This window comes from Lacerta agilis, chromosome Z (assembly GCF_009819535.1).
Source record: "Lacerta agilis isolate rLacAgi1 chromosome Z, rLacAgi1.pri, whole genome shotgun sequence".
NCBI lineage: Eukaryota > Metazoa > Chordata > Lepidosauria > Squamata > Lacertidae > Lacerta > Lacerta agilis.
In genome coordinates this window covers 46,508,320-46,523,893 of record NC_046331.1, presented here as the reverse complement: position 1 = coordinate 46,523,893, position 15,574 = coordinate 46,508,320, and positions in this window count along the sequence as shown.

Below are 15,574 nucleotides of genomic sequence, written 5' to 3'. Positions count from 1 at the left end.
CACCCCAGCCCCAGATATATTTCCTTCAGCCTTCTCCACTCCACCCTTCATACTTTACCTCCTTTCTTGCACCATTGCCATTTTCATCACTCAACTTTTCTTTTCTCCCCTCCCCTCATTCCTTCGTCGCTTTCTTGCCTTTTATTGTCTTCAGCCTGTCGTCTGCTGCCCCTTCATTCCCTTTTCCCATCTCCTTGGCCCCCAGGCAGAGACCCAGAGAGGGGACCCAGTCAATGACACTTCCCTTGGCTACTGCTTTCTGAAAGCAGTAAGGAAGCTTTCTTTGGCGAAAACTGGGGTGGTGTTGACAATCAATGGGGCTTGTGCATTTCATGGAATTGTAGAGTTGGTCCAAGTACCCCCCTGCAACGAAGAAATCTTTTATTCAGCATGGGGCTCAAACCCACAAGCCTGAGATTGAAAGTCTCCTACTCTACCAGCTGAGCTGTTCCCCTGAGGGCTAGTGAAGGACATTTTGCTGCCTGAGGCCAAGGATGAGAGTTCACCCTTCCCATCCTATGCATTTAGTAATTTGTTAGGTTTCTATCTCATCTTTCCCTCCCCATACATTTCTCTTTCCCCCATTATATGTGCAACAGGCCTATAGAAGAGGTTAGGCCATGGGTAGGCAAACTAAGGCACAGGGGCTGGATCTGGACCAATCGCCTTCTAAATCTGGCCCACGGACGGTCCGGGAATCAGCGTGTTTTTACATGATTAGAATGTGTCCTTAAAATGCATCTCTATGTTATTTGGGGGGCTTGCCTGGTGTTTTTACATGAGTAGAATGTGTGCTTTTATTTAAAATGCATCTCTGGGTTGTTTGTGGGGCATAGGAATTAGTTGATTTTTTTTATTTTCAAAATATATTCTGGCCCCCCACAAGGTCTGAGGGACAGTTTGCTGCTGAAAAGGTTTGCTGACCCCTGGGTTAGGCTAAGAGACTGGGTCTATGAGTGGCTTTGAACACTGCTCATCTTGATCCTCTAACCACTAGACCACACTACAGAGGCCCATCAGGCTGGCAGATGAAACTTCACTGCTAACAAAACAGAGTCCATTGCTGCAACAGGTTGGCCTAGTGGGCACAGGGCAGGCTGCATGGCCCTCACAGCTCTGTGGAGCAAGCAGGGAAGGAGCACCACTGCTTATTTCACAGTTGAGTATGGCAATGCTCTCTGTGCCAAATAAATAAGCTTTTACTCATTCATCCTCTTCCTTCTAAAGACCTTTTTATCTCCCCAGGCTTTATTAACCTCTGCCTAACCCCCTGCACATATATCATTTTCAGTACTGCCTATTACTGTTTTTAAAGTTACATTTTGAATGTAAGGGCAGGTGCATAAATATTTTAAATACAGTGGTACCTCTACTTACGGACGCAATCCATTCCAGGGTGCTGTTTGCACCCCGAAAAGTCTGTAAGTAGAGCGCTGCTTCTGTGCGCCACGGGAGGCGACGGAAACCAAGGCTCCGGCACCTCTGAGCCAAGTGCAGAGCGCCTCTTCCTCCCAACCGCCAGCAACCCCCACAGCAAAACCTTCTGGGATCAGTGGGTCGGCGGGGGGTTATTCTTAGACGTTGGCAGGGTCCCCGTCTGTTGGCTGCTTCTCCGTTGGGAGTCAAGAAGAGAAACTGGGGCGCCTCTGGGCAAGTGCAGAGTGCATTTCTGTTCCCGCTGGGCAGTAAGTTCACAGCAAGACCCAAATGGTGGTGGTGGTGGTGGTGGTGTGAATGCAAACCTCGCGGGCAGGGCCTCAGAATGACGAGAAGATGTCCACTCTACCGACCGAGCAGAAACGCGGCCCATGTTTTTTTTTTTTGGGGGGGGGGGGTTCAGCATCTCTCCTGCATGTGTCAAGGTTCACGGGGTAGCTAAAGGCAGTTTGGATATGTATGAAGCCTCTTTTTTTTCAAGGAAATCATTGTAATAACAACCGCAATAAAGCACTGCTATAATTATATATAATTTTCTTAAAATGTTGGTTTCATTCACCTTTTCTGTGCTGAAATGTCACAACCTGAACAACCATGGCTTGCCCCCCCCCCCAGTTTTGATCCTGGGTATGCCCCTGCCCCTTCTGCAGAATTATATGAAGACTTTCTTGTGCAAAGCAGGTTACTCCTCTTTGGACTGCGAAATCCTTGGAATTCCAGCAAAAGCTCAATGATTACACTTTTCTTTTGTGTACACCCACCCACCCACCCACCCACCCACGCATGCACACACACACCCCACATAGAAAAGGACTGTGGTGCCAGAGTCCATAACAACTCTATTCCGGGCTTTGTCCTTAATTTAGCTAAATCTCTTCAACATGAGAGCCACAACAAATTCCAGATGACTAGGAGCCATGGAGAACTCACAGGTAGGAGACATCGCATACAGAAGCAGTTCCATACCTAGGAGAACATTTGATGTTTCCTCTTTGTGATGGAGGGGGGAAGCGTTATGGGCAATTTTGTAGAATCATACAGAATTCCAATGCAGTTAAATGCTTGGGAATCGTAGAATCATAGAATCCTAGAGTTGGAAGAGACCCCAAGGGCCATCCAGTCCAACCCCCTGCCAAGCAGGAAATACCATCAAAGCATTCCTGACAGATGGCTGTCAAGCCTCTGCTTAAAGACCTCCAAAGAAGGAGACTCCACCACACTCCTTGGCAGCAAATTCCACTGTCAAACAGCTCTCACTGTCAGGAAGTTCTTCCTAATGTTTAGGTGGAATCTTCTTTCTTGTAGTTTGAATCCATTCCTCTGTCGGCTTTTCTGGAGCAGCAGAAAACAACCTTTCACCCTCCTCTATATGACATCCTTTTATATATTTGAACATGGCTATCATATCACCCCTTAACCTTCTCTTCTCCAGGCTAAACATACCCAGCTCCCTAAGCCGTTCCTCATAAGGCATCATTTCCAGGCCTTGGACCATTTTGGTTGCCCTCTTCTGGACACGTTCCAGCTTGTCAGTATCCTTCTTGAACTGGGGTGCCCAGAACTGGACACAGTATTCCAGGTGAGGTCTGACCAGAGCAGAATATAGTGGTACTATTACTTCCCTTGATCTAGACGCTATACTCCTATTGATGCAGCCCAGAATTGCATTGGCTTTTTTAGCTGCTGCATCACACTGTTGACTCATGTCAAGTTTGTGGTCTACCAAGACTCCTAGATCCTTTTCACATGTACTGCTCTCAAGCCAGCTGTCACCCATCCTGTATTTGTGCCTTTCATTTTTTTTGCCCAAGTGTAGTAGTACTTTACATTTCTCCCTGTTAAAATTCATCTTGTTTGCTTTGGCCCAGTTCTCTAATTTGTTTAGGTCATTTTGAAGTGTGATCCTGTCCTCTGGGGTATTAGCCACCCCTCCCAATTTGGTGTCATCTGCAAACTTGATCAGGATGCCCTCAAGCCCATCATCCAAGTCATTGATAAAGATGTTGAATAAGACTGGGCCCAAGACAGAACCCTGTGGCACCCCACTAGTCACTTCTCTCCAGGATGAAGAGGAGCCATTGATGAGCACCCTTTGGGTTCGGTCAGTCAGCCAGTTACAAATCCACTGAATGGTAGCATCATCTAGCCCACATTTTACCAGCTTCTTTACAAGAAGATCATGGGGCACCTTGTCAAATGCAAAGGAAGCCAAGAGCCTAATTGTTTTTTTGGGGGGGGGACTTCAACAGGATCATGAGAAAACTGCTCTGGACAGCTATGCCAAGGATTACAATAAAAAGGTGAAATAGGGCGGGCAAAAGAAAACAGTAGTTTATTAGAAGGAAGTTAAAGCCAATCAGCCCTGAGTGCTCACTAGAAGGACAGGTCCTGAAGTTGAGGCTCCAGTACTTTGGTCACCTCATGAGAAGAGAAGACTCCCTGGAAAAGACCCTGATGTTGGGAAAGATGGAGGGCACAAGAGAAGGGGACGACAGAGGATGAGATGGTTGGACAGTGTTCTCGAAGCTACTAACATGAGTTTGGCCAAACTGCGAGAGGCAGTGAGCCTGGCGGGCTCTGGTCCATGGGGTCACGAAGAGTCAGACACGACTGAACGACTGAACAACAACAACAACAAAAGCCAACTGCTGCTGATTTTAGTTCTATCGTGTCTCATTCAAACTGTTAAGAAGACATATTCACAGAATGTTCTCAGAAACTTTATTTAAAGCAAATACATATACTGCTGTTAATCTTTTTTAATGATCTAATGAAATATGTAGAAATATATAGACAGCAGTATTCTTCCATTCTCCAGTTTTCTTTATTTTTCCTTGTGTGGGGGCTCCTTCTCTTCCTTCTCTCCCTTCTCTCCCTTCTCTTTCTTCTCTTCCTTCTCTTCTTCATCCGAAGCAAAAGCTGAGGAAAAAGTCAAAGAACCACCAGTTAAAATTGGTACGTAATACGTGCAACTATATGCTGCATTTTCATTATGCAGTATTTTCATTCTTTTTGGCAAGAAAATGGGCGCACTAGGAAGACAGGAAATCTGGGTCACAAGGATTTCAGAGGCACATGCACAGTCTGCTACTGGCCTCCTGTGTGGGGGAACAACACCCCTGCCAAGACTTCCACCCAGCAAAGGCAACCCTGGCAAGGCCAGCATCCTCCCCATAAAGGCGTCTTGAGCTATGCTCCACACTGGGGGTGGGAGGTGGGGGCTGTAGCCCTCCCACTCCCATAAGCCCCTGCCAACATGGCCAGCAGACATCACGGATGATGGGACTTGTAGCCCAACAAAATTTGGAGGGCCACATCCCCTGAATTTGCAAATACAGGATTCTCAAAATTACCTTCTAGCTCCATCAGCTGTTTCCTTCTGAGAAGCATTTCATTCTTCTTATACAGTCTGTCCAGCACCCTCTCAAGTCTTTTGGTTGCCCTCTTCAGTGCTTCATATTCCTGGAGAGGACAGGGGATTGGGAAACATTTACACCAGAAGTTTACATTAAATTGACTGGCAGCCTCTTGGGAAAGAGTGGATTGCACCTCCCTGTACAAGCCACAGGCTGGACTCAGCTTTGCACTCTAAGAGCTGTTGCCTAAAGCGGCAGAGAGAGCTATGGTTTTCACTCAGAAAGTTCTGCAAAGTTCACTTATTTAAATCAGGTCGCCTTCTTACCTTACAACATCCTTCCCCAGTCTGGTGCCCTCCAGGTGAAATGCCCACCTTGAGCTGGAGAGACTCAAAGTGGGCATTGCAGCCTAACACCCCTTCCCTGCCTCTCCCTCTGTACTTACCCTGGTTGGAAACTGACCACCTGTAACCGAAGCAGCTCCTCCCGGAGGTGTTTTCTTCTCCGAGGGCAGAGCCATCTTCAGAGCCGAAGCCGCGGCGACACAAACGGTCTCCAGCCCGGACCCTGCAGAACCCTGAGGGCGGTGGGAGGAGCGTGCCCCCTTCGCGCCTCCGCGAAACTCCTCCTGGGACCCCGACTCCTTTGGCCCAGTGGCAGCAGCGCCTTCCACGGCAGGAGTGGGAGCGGGTAATGGGGGCGCGGAGGGCGAAAGGCTCGAGGATGCCCAAGGGGGCAGAGAAGAATCAGGCACGGCCGGCTCGGAGGCTGGTTTCTCGGGCGAATTGCTCCGTTGCATCCTGCAGGTGCGGCAGCTGTCCCGGCGGCAAGTCCTCTCTCTGTTGTACTGCCTCTGTTTAGGAGCCCAGCAAGCGTTCTCCTGGATCGCTCTGATGTCCGCGCACAGCTGCCGCGAGCAGAGATTCCCACCGCTCTTTTAGCCAGCGGAGCCGTCGGTGAAAGGTGGAGCTCGCGGTGCAGCGGCCGCCAATGAGAGGAAGAGGGCTGTTTCCCTCCCTCCCTCCCTCCCACTTCTAGGCTCATTTGGACCGCGAGAAAACTATTGTTATTAAAAGGCAGAAAACTGATATGATTACTTTTCCAGTATAGGCATGGAAACGGGCGGCATGTGTGCTGGCCAGGGGGCAGCGAAGATCCTGCAGCTTTGCTTTGTATAGGCTACAAACTGCGGGAGGCAGTGGAGGATAGGGGTGCCTGGCGTGCTCTGGTCCATGGGGTCACGAAGAGTCGGACACAACGACTGAACAACAACATATACATATACATATATACTTTTAATTAAATTTTCTGTTTTACAATTTAAAGTACTCATTTTTACATCCTTACAATATCAATGACTCCCCTTCTTCTCTTTCCATGGTTCATTTTAAATATCATAAATCCCTGCATGTTTTACGAAAACTATACCATTCAGTAGGCTATTCCATTATTACTGTACATCCATCAAAACTTATTTACACTGTTGAATTTATCTTAATGCAGCCTGCCAGCATTTTCAGCTGTACACAGTTATTTCCCATATATTCAATAAAAGTTTTCCAATCATCTCTAATGGGTCCATTAATTTTAATGGGTGTGCTCTGAGAAAAAGCTAGTTGAAGACTTCTTCTTTGGCGACCCCTCATAGCCGAGTAAGATTGTCTTCCATAAACACGGATTTTAACAGTGAGTCCGTAAGTGACCGTAGAGGCTAATTCTGGAACCATACATCCTTCCACAACAGGGACATTGGTTTCCCAGCGGGAGTTGATCACGGTGAGGGGTTTGCCAAGCATGCCTTCCTCTTAGCACGTTTTTCACTTTTGTCCTGAGTTCGAGCGTTTTCAAAGCCCAGGACACCTTTGGTAAAGTCTGTTCTCCATTTGGAGTGCTCACATGCCAGTGTTTCACAGTTGTTGGTGTTTATACTACATTTTTCCAATTTGCCTTGAGAGAATCTTTAGACCTCTTTTGTTGACCACCAGCATTACGCTTTCCATTTTTAAGTTCAAAATAGAGGAGTTGCTTTGGAAGACGATAATCAGGCATCCGCACAACATGTCCAGTCCAACAAAACAAAATAAATAATAAAAAATTTAAATAATTCCTCCCAGTAGCACCTTAGAGACCAACTAAATTTCTTCTTGGTATGAGCTTTCGTGTGCATGCAGACGTCTTCAGATACACTGAAACAGAAGTTGCCAGACCCTTATATATAGTGAGAGAGTGGGGAGGGGTATTACTCAGAAGGGGGGTGGGAATGGGGGATTGGCTGATAGGTGTGGACTGATAACAACTGCAATTGGTCTTACAGGAAAAAGCAAGGGGTGAGATGGCTAAAGATAGCTTTGTCATGTATAATGAGATAAGAATCCAATGTCTTTGTTCAGACCAGGTCTCTCCATGGTTTTAAGTTTGGTGATGAGTTGCAATTCAGCAACTTCTCTTTCCAGTCTATTTTTGAAATTCCTTTGTAGTAAGACAGCTATTTTGAGATCTTTTATAGAATGTCCTGGGAGACTGAAGTGTTCTCCTACTGGTTTCTCTGTCTTGTGATTCCTGATATCAGATTTATGTCCATTTATCCTTTGGCGTAGGGTTTGGCCTGTTTGTCCAATATAGAGAGCTGAAGGGCACTGTTGGCATTTGATGGCATACACAATGCTGGAAGATGAGCAATGAAATAGTCCTGAGATGGTATGTTTGATGTTGTTGGGGCCAGTAATGGTGTTGTCCGGGTTTATGTGGCAACAAAGTTGGCATCTGGGTTTATTGCAGACTCTGGTACCAGTGTCCATGTTGAGTCCTGTTGTTGTATTATTGTGGGTGAGGAGTTGTTTAAGATTGGGTGGCTGTCTGTAGGCGATGAAGGGTCTTCCTCCCAGAGCTTGAGAAAGAGCTGTATGTGATTGCTAGTAAACATATATATAATAAACAATATATCCTCTCCTGCATCCCTAAACATTCCCACAGAAAATTGGTGTGCAGAGACACCCAACCATAGCAGCCAACTCCTAGGGGCTGAGGTCCCTTTGCCCCCCCCATATTTGAGGGGGCTGCTCCCCCTGATTTAATGGGCATTGCCATTCAGATGGTGTTTGTGTGCATGTCTTGTGATCAATTATGCAGGATGGGGCTTACCTGCCCCCCCAATATTTTATTCAAATTGGCACCTCTGCACCCAACGAAGACAGCAGAAAAAGATGAAAGATGTTAAGATGTGTATTCTTCTCTATTAAATAACAGAAGATAGTAATATTTCTTTTGAAATATGTACTGTATGTATCATTGATGAGAAAACATTGCAATGAGTTGTTTTGATAGTGTAAAAATGTGCAACAGTTTCTCCAGCTGTGTTTGCTTGCTACAGATATCAAGGGCGGGGCACAACAGAGTATGTGACTAGGACCTGGGAGAGCAGGACTTGAATCCCCACTCAGCCATGGAGCTCCTGGGTGACCTTGGAGTCCGTCACCATCTCTTAGTCTAACCTACCTCACAGGGTTGTTCTGAGGATGGAATGGGGAGGAGAACCAGGTTGCCCCCCCCCAGCTGGAACTCACCAGCACCTCTCAGGTAAGCACCACTGCCATTATAAGAGAACAAGGGAGGTATCCAGTTACCACATGGATGGGTTGTGTATATTCATAACCTCTTGCCTGAAACATGCAGAATTTTATGTACCAGTTCTTTCTCTCCTCCAAGACACACTTGTACTGCTCACCCCAAATAGTGCAAACTGTAGATTTTTGTGATTACAGTCACTTATTACTTGGGTTGATACCCCTCTCTTCCACACGCCCCTGCAGGCCACAGGTTCCCAAGTTCCCCCTTCCAGGAATGCTTTTAGCTCTTATATTTTAGATTTCAAATGCCTCAGGGAAGTCTAAGAGAGACATATTTGTCAGTGCTAACTATGCATTTCTGTTGGGATGGATTAGTATTAAAACGGTATGATCTAGTCACATGTTGGTCCTATAAAGAAGAATTCTGTTCCCATTTCATTTATGCAATAGCTTTCTGCAGAAAACCCATTGCTTAAATAAAAAAATACTTGCTGCTTTCTGTACATCCATACCTCACTTCTTTCTCAGTTTCTAGACCTGCTCTGGATCCCAGATGCAATTGTAATCTCGAGGCAGTTGCATTGCAACACAGATTTTGTAGTCTCCAGCCACATACACTTAAAGCACACATATACAAAAATAATCCTGGGAACTGAAGTTTGCTAAGGATGCTGGTAAATACAGCTCTACAGTTCCATGGATTCTTGTGTGGGGCATGAATGTGCTTTAAATGTGTTTTCAATGTATGCTGTGTATGCAGGGTTGGAGCAGGAGTGTTTAGTCTGTAGCTTCCCAAGCGTGGTTGGACCAGAACTCCCATCAGCCCCACAACATCTGGAGAGTCACAACATTCCCATCCCTGAGGTTTTTTAACACCTGGTTGTTTGACTTGTGCATGCATTTTTGTCCTCCCAGTGGCCACCCAGATGCCAGGATGGGAAGCCCACCAGCAGGACATGAGTGCAACAGCACCCCACTCTTCCCCATTTGTGATCCCCTGCAATTGGTATTCAGAGACATGGCCTTCTCTTGCAACCAGCCTCTGCTGGATTAGCCTTTTCTGCACCAGAGATCTGCCCATTTGTCCATCATTCAGGTAAAGTAAAGGGACGTGGGTGACACTGTGGTCTAAACCACTGAGCCTATTGGGCTTGCAGATCAGAAGGTCGGCGGTTCAAGTCCCAGTGATGGGGTGAGCTCCCTTTGCTCTGTCCCATTTCCTGCCAACCTAGCAGTTCAAAAGCACACCAGTGTCGGTAGATAAATAGGTACTGCTGTGGCAGGAAGGTAAACGGCATTTACATGCACTCTGGCTTCTGTCATTGCGCCAGAAGTGGTTAATCATGCTGGCCACATGACCCGGAAAGCTGTCTGCGGACAAATGCTGGCTCCCTCGGCCTGAAGCAAGATAAGCGCCACACCCCATAGTCACCTTTGACTGGACTTAACCATCCAGGGGTCCTTAACCTTTTTTTATCATAGCTCATCGTGGGCCAGCCTTCACCAGCCTGGTGACCTCCATATATTTTGGACTCTCACAACTCCCTGGTGGGACTGGTGCAAGTTACAGTCAAAAAAATCTGCAGGACACCAGGCACAAGCAAAGGCTGACCCAGGGAGAGCAGCAGACAGAAAGGACAGGCTTCTGGTGTCCTTCACTCTGAATGAGGAAGTTAAGAGCTCTCTCCTCGAACATGCTTCAGAGCCCACCTCAAGGGGCTGGTGCCCACCTTAGGAAGGTCCAAGAACCTGAAAGAATGCCTCTCAATTTACCAGTGTTTAAGAGCTTCAGAGGGGGCTCTTGCCCATATTCTGCCATCAGGGAAACCCCACCATGGCTCGTTTTGAGTGCAACTGTAAGGTGGAAGCCCAGAGCAAATCTTGGTCTCAGTCGTTCTGGCTGATGGGAATTGTAGTCAAAAGCATCTAGAGGGCACTTGGTTGGCAAAGAATCAAGCAATGTCTAAAGGGTGTGGGGAGTATGCTTCAAAGAGGACTTTTTATTTATTTCATTTTATTTATTATTTTGACAAAGTAATAATAATAAACAAATAAGAATAAAATGTGCACCCCACCCCCAAGACCATTCCATTGTATCTATCCAACCTCCCAAAATTTCAACGCCTCTTGTGATGGTTTGACCCCTTTCCGTTTTAACAGTACAAATTCTACAAACACCTTCCACATCTCCTCAAAATAATTTCTCCTGCATATGCCCCATCTTACCTTATTAGCACATGTTAATTTATCATTAGTAGCTATATCCCACACCTCTTTATACTATTCTTCCATTTTATATTCTGCTTGCCCCTTCCATTTTCTAGCCATAATAATGTGTGCAGCTGTCAATAAATTTGAGAGCAAGTCCTTCCTAGCCTGCAAACTTTCCTTCCACCCCATCGTAAATTGATAATGGTGCTACCTCTGGTCAGCTTTAACCCAGTGATTTCTGTTATCTCATTAAACACCCTTTGAAAGAGGGCTTTTGCTGGGAGACTGTCTTAAAGCACTTTCAAAAGTCCTCTTTGAAGCATCTCTGGGTTGCTTCTTTAAGCAGGTATTGGGGAAGAGCAGAAGGAAATCTGCTTGGTTCAGGCTGCTTTGTTCTCTCACCTGCCCTGGATGTGGTTTGGGGAAAACACCCTCATGGGCCAAGACTGCAGAGCTTCAGGATTTCAGGCATTGGTCTCCCCAGAGTCCCATGCTACCTGGAGAGGTCAAGGGCTGAACTTCTGACCATGTACATGCAAAACCGATGCTCTCTCACTGAGCCACGACCCTCCTGATATTACTATATTTTAAATACAACTTAGTTGTAAAGTATGGACAATCTGCGTATGGCTATTCAGCCTTCACAGGTTCAGATAGGCTGGGACTGAGATAGCAAGTGGCTCAAGGTCACCCTGAGAGGCCCTGATGATTCCTTTTCTCAGAAACACTGAAAACGCACAGTGCTTCAGTTTCAAGAGAGCATTGTGCAACTTCCGTTCCACAGAATGGAACTTACTTAAGGCACTCATATGCCCCTGCACGTGCCCAGAAAATAGATCTGGCTGAAAGGCAATGTATCCCTAATGATTAATATCGTATAATTGTAAGGTTATTGAGTTCATTTATTATTTATATATTAAACTTGTATAGTCTTAGAAGGCTGTATTATCTTAGAAGAGGTGTATGAGAGAGAGGAGATCCCAGCAGACTTTAGGGATGCCAAAATTATCTCTTTTAAAAAATGGTGACAGAACTGATTGCGGAAACTATTGAGGCATCTCTCTATTAGCTGTGGCTGGCAAAATTCTTGCAAGGATCTTAGCAGACTGTCTCTTAACAATATCCGAGGTGACCCTTCCTTAATCCCAAAATGGTTTTCGGCCTTCTAGGGGGACAGTGGACATGATTTTCACCGCTCAACAGCTTCAAGAAAAATGCAGAGAGCAAAACCAAGCCCTGTATATGGTGTTTATTGACTTGACTAAGGCTTTCAACACTGTAAATTATAATGCCCTGTGGACTGTCCTTCTGAAAATTGGCTGCCCAGATAAATTTGTAAAAATCATTCAGCTCCTCCATGATAATATGACAGCAACAATAGCAGATAACAATGGCTCTCAAAGTGAACCATTCACAGTGGGATCAGGTGTGAAACAGGGTTGTGTTATTGCCCCAACTCTATTCATTATTTTCATTGCCATGATCCTGCACTTTGTCAAAGGAAAACTCCCCACTGGAGTAGAAATAAAATATCCAACAGATGGAAATCTCTTTAATCTGAGTAGGCTGAGAGCAAAGAGCAAGGTTACTGCCACTTCCGTCATAAAGCTTCAATATGCTGTGTGTGTGCACTCAGAGGATTACCTCCAAATCATCCTAATTATCTTTGCAGAAGCTTACAAAAAGATTGGCCTATCGCTCAGCATCCCAAAAACCAAAGTGCTGCACCAACAAGTAAAAAATAACCCCTCTGTAGCACCACAAATCCAACTCAATGGTGTAACGCTGGAAAATGTCGATCACTTCTCCTACCTAGGCAGTTATCTTTCCATAAGGGCCAACATTGATGCCGAAATCCAGCATTGCCTGAGCTCTGCGAGTGCGGTTTTCTCCAGATTGAAGTGCAGGGTGTTTGAGGACCAGGAAATTCACAGGGAAACCAACATGCTTGTTTACAAAGCTATTGTACCACCAACCTTACTGTATGCTTGTGAAACATGGATCACTTATAAACACCACCTCCAACTCCTCAAAAGATTCCATCAAAAGTGTCTCCGAAAAAATTTACACATCACCCGGGAAGACAGGCAAAATAATGCCATTGTCCTGGAAGAAGCAAAGATCAGTTTCAAAGCAATGATTCTTCAACATCAACTTCATTGGACTGGTTACAGGTAGGTAGCAGTGTTGGTCTGCCATAGTCAAAACAAAATAAAAAATAAAAAAATTCCTTCCAGTAGCACCTTAGAGACCATCTAAGTTTGTTCTTGGTATGAGCTTTCGTGTGCATGCACACTTCTTCAGATACATCATGTTGTTCAGTTCAGACTGGTCATGTTGTGTGGGTGCCTGATTATCGTCTTCCAAAGCAACTACTCTATTCCAAACTTAAAAATGGAAAGCATAATGCTGGTGGTCAACAAAAGAGGTTTAAAGACTCAAGACAAATCTAAAAGAATCTAGTATAAACACAGACAACTGGGAAACATTGGCTGTGGGCACTCCAATTGGAGAACAGTTTTTACCAAAGGTGTCATGGGCTTCGAAGACACTCAAACTCAGTACGCAGGGGAGAAACGTGCTAAGAGGAAAGCACACTTGGCAAATCCACACTGTGATCAACTCCCGCCTGGAAACCAATGTCCCCACTGTGGAAGGACATGTGGATCCAGAATTGGCCTCCACAGTTACTTACTGACTCACTGTTAAAAATAAAACCATCTTCATGGAAGACCATCTTCCTCGGCTGCAGGGGATCACCAAAGAAGAGGAAGAAGAAAAAGAAAGTGTTCATTTATTATTTATATATTAATCTTGTATAATCTTATAATGTTGTGTTATCTTAGAAGGGGTGTGGTTGTGACTATCATGATGGGAGCCTGCACTTCTGAATTTGCCATTGCACTACTGCAAGTTAGAAAGAATTAGAAGACAAAGCAGAGGCGAAACAACTCTTTCTTTTACCCTGCTCCACTTTGTAGCCCAATCCTATGCAAGTCTAACCAGAAGTCCAACCGACTTCAATAGAGCCTACTCAAAAATAGTGTCAAAGTAAAATATTTTCTAATATGTATAAAAATATGTATGTATGTAAAAAAAGAAGACTGATCACCGAAGAATTGATGCTTTTGAATTATGGTGCTGGAGGAGATTCTTGAGAGTCCCATGGACTGCAAAAAGATCAAACCTATCCATCCTTAAAGAAATCAGCCCTGAGTGCTCACTGGAAGGACAGATCCTGAAGTTGAGGCTCCAGTACTTTGGCCACCTCATGAGAAGAGAAGACTCCTTGGAAAAGACCCTGATGTTGGGAAAGATGGAGGGCACAAGGAGAAGGGGACGACAGAGGATGAAATGGTTGGGCAGTGTTCTTGAAGCGACTGGCATGAGTTTGGCCAAACTTCAGGAGGCAGTGGAGGATAGGCGTGCCTGGCGTGCTCTGGTCCATGGGGTCACGAAGAGTCGGACACGACTGAACGACTGAACAACAACAACAACAAATGTATAGAAACTTAAAATGTTCTAAGAAAACAGTACTGTACAAGAAACCAAATCATCTATAATTGATGTGCAGGACCAAGAAAGCAAAACTATGAAATCTTATTTGCTGTAACCTTGATTTCAGTAAAGTAAATAAAAAAGGTCTACTTTCTTTCATCCCGCTCCCCAAAGATCACAGGCCACCAATCTTGAAGTTTCAATCAAAGGGTTTTTGGGAGGTCCAAATAGTTCTCTCAAAGCACTATCTATATCACACTGAAACCAAGGACAGCGTTCCAATTTATCTTTATAGGAATTAATAGCATCTCATTACTCAAAAGGCTTATATCAAACAATCTTCTTATCTAATGTTACTGTTGGGAAACATGAACACAAACATAATAACAGCCTTTTGAATCAGGCCGATGTCCCATCTAGTCCAGCATCCCGTTCTCACAGTGGCCAACCAGGTGCCCTTGTAAGCAGGACATCAATGCACTCTGAGAATGCTAGAAAACCGACTATGCTAGTAGGATTGCAATAAGTTTTGTAAGGAGGAATATATGAAATATTGAAGAAAAAATTATGAAAAGGACGATTAACTATTTAATTAACTATTAAAAGTAATAGTGAAAATAATGAAATGGAGGAATAAGAGAATAAGAGTGAAAATCATTAGACTGTGTTGATGGAAATCCTAGGCTTTTAGCCAAAATATTGTATACGATAAGAGATGTTACCGGTATATGTTATTTGGAAAATATGTGCAAAAATCAATGTGTGTGTGTGTGTGTGTGTGCGCGCACGTGAGATAATGCTAGAAAACCAGCTACAAATGTTCTAAATATTCCTGGGTAGTGACATCTTCCAGCAACCCCATGGATAAAATCCACCATGTCCAACACAGAATTGAATCTATCTATCTATCATCTCTCTCTCTCTCTCTCTCTCTCTCTCTCTCTCTCTCTCTCTCTCTCTCTCTCTCATCTATCTATCTATCATCTATCCAGTGCTTTTTCTGGGGAGATGAAGGGGTTTGCAAACCCCTAAACATTTTGTGAATCTAAGTTTGGCCTCTTTGAGGGGCAGTATTTCAATATGAGTAGGAAAATGAGAGTACCCCTAATCATTTTTTTAAAGAAAAAAGCACTGCATCTATTTTTAAAAAGCTATTTTTCAGCCCCAGCAGAGACCTCCAGAGCAAGTAAGACAAAAGCTTTCACTGCAACAAAAGTTTTTACTTCTAGAGCCCCCCTCCCAACAATTTTTTTTGAAAAAGATCAATTTACTGTAGCAACTCTTGGTTATCAGGTATGGACAAGGCATTTAAAGATTTAGAGGAATAAATTAAAGGAAATAAAGATATGGATCACTTAATAAATAGTTTAATATATAAAAGAACCATTTAAAAACTACTAGGGAAGTTGAAGAATATTTTGTATATCTACAGAATAGTGATTCTCAAAAACCCCTTAAGTGAACTGTGCTCTTACACAGTCCTTGCTGAGAAACAAGCTAAGAGGA